The sequence below is a fragment of the Cupressus sempervirens genome, chromosome 7, assembly GCF_028749045.1.
Source record: "Cupressus sempervirens isolate cs-2001-9-10 chromosome 7, ASM2874904v1, whole genome shotgun sequence".
NCBI classification, from domain to species: Eukaryota; Viridiplantae; Streptophyta; class Pinopsida; order Cupressales; family Cupressaceae; genus Cupressus; species Cupressus sempervirens.
In genome coordinates, this window is record NC_143124.1 from 925,491,684 (window position 1) to 925,497,048 (window position 5,365).

Sequence of the window (5,365 nt, forward strand, 5' to 3'; positions counted from 1 at the left end):
TTGCATCATATCCATTCGCCTATTTTGCTCCTATTGCATCCGTTGCCCCTCCTCTAATGTACCTAGTAATCTGAATATTACATTTTCTTGATCTGGACTAATATACATTTTGTCAAACACTTTTTCCCCTATCCGGCTATCTATAAGACCTCCACAGGATGGCAGGACTTATAGCTCTGATACCACTGTAATGGATACCCTACAACTAGTCTCTGATACCACTGTAATGGACACCCAGGAATGCCCAAAAGCTGAACTAAGGCTGAAATTATATTAATGTTGAAAATGCTGAAATCAATTACAAAGAGATGTATTCCAAAGGCTAAACCCTAAGGGAATGACGTCTAGAATGTTACAACAAAGAATGAATTTCCTCTATTGCCAAAAGAAGGGAGTGTGATTCACACATCCAAGCTCTTATCAAATGCAAGTCATAATCATCTGATGATCAGCAATGAGACTTTCAACCCTATTTATCCTTTTCTTCATCCTTCTGGAAGAAACTAAAACATTAATTAATTGCAAGAGCTAGAAGCTTCCTCCTTCCAATAATTAATGCCTACCCTAGAAATTCCTCCCTGGCAATAATTAATTAAATCACGAGAGGCTTCCGTCCTTCCAATAATTAATTCATACCCTAGAAGCTATTTTCTTGTAAATAATTAAATTAATTAAATACAAAGTCACCTTTAAATTGAATGACTTTATAAGAAATTAATTTAATTTCTTCTTATCCCCCACTTAAACTTTGGAGAACGTGAAGGCTAAAATATGGGAACATTACACGGTAGGTGATCTATGTGTACGTTGGGAAGTGGCTTGCAATGGAGGCCAGAGCCTAGAGTATCTGTTTGTGTAACCCATTATAAGTTGTTTTTAATAAGTGATAATATTTCATTAAATGGATTTAAAATAAACTAATAATCTAAGTCAGTGTTTTTCCTTGCCCATGCCTCGAGTGCTAGTATAGGCTAGTGGGAGTAGAGAGGATGTTTGGTTGTGATCTTGCTTCATTGGTATGCCTTGTCTATACAAAAGGATACTGGTGCCACATAGAGACACTAGGGGGCCAGAGTCTAGAGTGGTTGCCAAGGTAACCTTGGAGTTGGCTCATGTGATGACACTTGCCCACTTACATAGTAGATTTCCTACGTGTCTTTGTTGCCTCTAGGTTTAGATGTCATTTCTATCTTGGTACATTTGAGATAGATTTCTTTCAGGTTTTCCTTGACCTAGATGTTGGTTATAACTTTTAGGATTGTTATCCTATTTAGGACTTGAGACTGCCTCCTCAACATGGTGGGAGTGGACCATTTAGGTTTCAGGAGGTCGAGTGGTAGTGCTTTTTATTTATACCATTAAGATTCGACAATTCGATGCCATTGCTAGAGTTCCCTATTAAGTATTACCTTTCTTTTTGGTTCTTGTGTACTATGTTGGATGGTTATATTCTATTGCATTGTATTTGATTTTAGAGATCTTACGAGATGATGTAATTTATTTTATGATGTATATTCTTTGAGCTTTTCATACTATGTGACGTGTACAATGGATGATTATGCATTTCGACTGTTGTCAAGTGGCATTCGATATAATTGTATATTATTTAAATAGATTCGTACTTGTAGTTATTCTTTAATGTGGAGTTGTTATATATTGGATTTTTTATTAATTAAACTTAAATGTGATTCAAAGTCATGAGACCCGTAAGAGATGTAATTTGTTTTATGGGGTGTGTTTATTTATGTGATTATTGCATCCTTTATATTATATATGTTGTTATTTATTATCTTTAAAAAAAATGTTTGGAAAACTTAGTGAAATTTTAGGTTAATTAATTTTGGGTTCCCTGGCGGGGCGTTAAATCAATATTTTTAAGTTGTGAAGCCCTAGTTATTTTTTTATGGGGTGTTAGAGTTAATATTTGACTCACAATTGTAAAGGACTTGTGCAAAGATGGTTCATGGAAGAAGAGATGCATATTTAGCCATGATGAACATGTTAAGACAGATTGCAACAAGACTTATGTAGTTGTAGAAACTATCTCTTTTCTAGGTAGACATGAATGAAGATGAAGAAGAAGCAACACCAAAGGTTGAACAAGGAGATGAAATATTTATTTGAGCCTTGACCAAAGTGATTGCAAAGCCTCATTTCATTATTAATGATAGTTTATATGTGTAGTTAGAGAAAAGTATAAATATTTAGAGAAAAAAGAGTCATTTTCAAATTCCCAAGGATTCAAATTGCACCTTGTGAGGGACCCAAAAATACAATATCAAAAACTATATAAACCTTATTGTTGCTACCACTTTCATGAGATTGTGTGCTATTATTACAATGAACTATATATCAATCGAACGACTTAATGTTCTTCGTAGAATTCAATAAAATAAAAAAACGGGGAATATAGAGAAAGGTTTGGAGCTTATGAGAAAGGTGGTTGCATTTTTTTAAGGTTAGATGTCGTGTGATTAGATGGTTTAAAAATGCAAGAAGTCTTGAAGATGATTCTAGGATATGGAGCTTCTAGCAGTCGAGACACATTAAGTGTACAAAAGTACATAGCCTTCTAAACATTTTGTTAATCTAATATGCATTTATCCAAAGAAAAAAATAGAGAATAGCTTTAAAACTTTCCTAGCTCAATGGTTACTAGTAAGGAATTTAAAATCATAAAATCTCAAGGAAATATAAGAAAGACCAATAAGAAAAATACAAAAATAAAGACAAAAGGTCATTTTAATGAAAATGTCGACTAAGATTATAAGATATAAAATAATGACACCATTTGTAAAAAAAAGAGTAATTGTCTATCTTATGAAAATATTCCAATATAGACTAATAATATTATATCTACATATTGTCAATTTATTTTTGACTGAATATTTAGTCTGCCATGCTTTTGAAGTTTATCTTTGGCATGGATATTTGAACTTAATCAAACAAATTCAAGTGATGTGAATACAAATACATGCAAATATAAAGTATAGTTATTTAAATGTTGCCTCTTAGGAAGGGGCTTGATTTGAAAAAGTTGTCATGTTTCATTTTCATGTAAAACAAAATAACTAAAACTATTATCCTTCTACAATTCTAGCATTTGAATTTTCATAAATTCATTTTAAAAATTGTACACAATTCAAACACATTTTTAATTAACTATTTACTGAAGGGTGGTTATCTTGAACTGTGAGAGGCAGTTTTTTGTGATTTTTGAAGGATAAACAACAACTCACTTCATTAAAAACAATATTATTTTAAATTTCAGAACAATCTACCTGATTAAAAGCAATACTGCTTTAGATTTCATGAGTTTACAATTACCTGATTTATAGCGACTTATGGTGGCATCAGGACATGCAAGAACATATTTGTGGAATCAAAATCATTATAAATGTGTTATACCCAATAGTGAAGCTGCCCAATTGACTTGACAATATGCAAACCCACTTTTAGTTTAATACGTTGGATTGAGCAAATAACTATGATGATAGGAAACGACACAAATTATTATGTAGTTTTGTGATGAATTTGCCTAATGTGGCAACAGGATAAACCTAATTTCTTTGGAATATTGTATTGAAAAGTTTCGTATGGACGTAAGAGGAAACTTGTGAGAAAGGATAAAGAATAGATGCATACATAATAGCATGTCTAAGCAATCATGTCATGATTCTACCATATAATAGTCTGTCATAAAAATATGGAATACAAGATTTTTATCATACAAACTGTAAATGCATGCTATATTGATTTCGATTTTCGATAATGACTAATTTTAGCAATTTGATTTTATTGTTTTTCATTAATACGTCAACATGGTGTTTCATATCATTTTGAGATCATTGCTGAATAAAGTATGGAGTTTGACATTTTCAGAGATATGGGTCATTTTTATTGTTTGATTTATTTTATTCAAAGATTTCATAAACACATTGCAAATTGTTCTAATTTCTGTTTTCCAAGTTAGAGATTATCAAAAACCAAATACAAATTACTTTGAATGATTATAGTTCTTCTTGATAGGCTTGTGTATCAGGTGATGTCTATGTCGGCATCAAATCGGCAATTTTTAAATAATTTTAAATTTTAAAAACAGTTTTAAATGATTTTTAATTTAATTTTTAAAATCAGTAAATTGCCGATTTGATGCCGGCATAGACATTGGCTGTGTATCATAGCTCGATGCTTCGTCTAGACATGTTCATGAATGTATAAAGAACAAAGTCTATACATCATGTCAAAATAATATTTAATCGTGCCATATTTCTTTCTAATGGCGGAATGAGGTGTGAGATTAATAATATTGCATGTTTCATTCTACTTTACCGTTGCTTATGGTAAAACATTCAATCTAATATTATAAAGGCAAGGTTTTCCTAGTGCATCCATGAAATTTTGCTACGCTCTTAATATTGGTATATATAGGGTTATGAATAGTCAACTTGTGGCTATCTTAATCCTTAATTAAGTCATGTTATCATTATTATATTATTATTTACGTAGGTCGGCCTAGGTGTTATGTAGGGTTGTGTCTACTTAGCCTAAGCATAATTAGGTATATATAGGAAGTTGTGAGTCTTATTTCAAGATCATATTGTGAAGTGTGTTCTCATTGGAGATATTTGGAGGTTGTCCCCTCGAAGTGGCCTCTTACTCTCAGTTATTATCAAGTATTTATATTATTCTTCTATTGTGCAAGTTATTTCATTGCAAGTGGTATCAGCACATAACCTTGGCACCATAGAGGCAAGATTTTTTCTCAACGTTGGGGTGATTTTGGGAAGAGCATAACTTTCAAATTTTAGTCAAATTTTCAAAGATTTTTAAAGGGTTTTTGAAGACCATATTAAAGAAGTTAGACTCCAAAATTCAGAGGAATTGGAGCAAATTTGAGCAAATTATTGTAGAATTACTATTTCTACACAATTTATTGAGATCTTCATATCTCTCACATCCTGCCGAATTGGAGTATAACTTGTATTGGGTTTTTGAATACATAGTAGAGGAGCCTAAATTTCACAACTTGGAGAAATTGAAGAAAAAATAAGCAAGATATTGGAAAATTAGGAAAATTCGCTCTCAAGGCAGCAAATTTGGTAATTTTTTTGGATTTTTTTCCGAGTAAGGGTATCTTGGCCCTAGTAAGTTACAATTAAAAAAAAAGATCAGAGCATTTACATTTCATTTGTGTGATTTATTTCAAAAATATTGGTTCCCATCATGACGGGGCCTTCAACAAGAGGCAAAAAGAATGCTACTACACCAGGGAAACCCTCTGATCAAGATTGGGAAACAACAAAGGATAGTAATCCCAATAAGGAACTAAGTAAGTTAAAGGAAGAGGTTAAGAGGGATATGT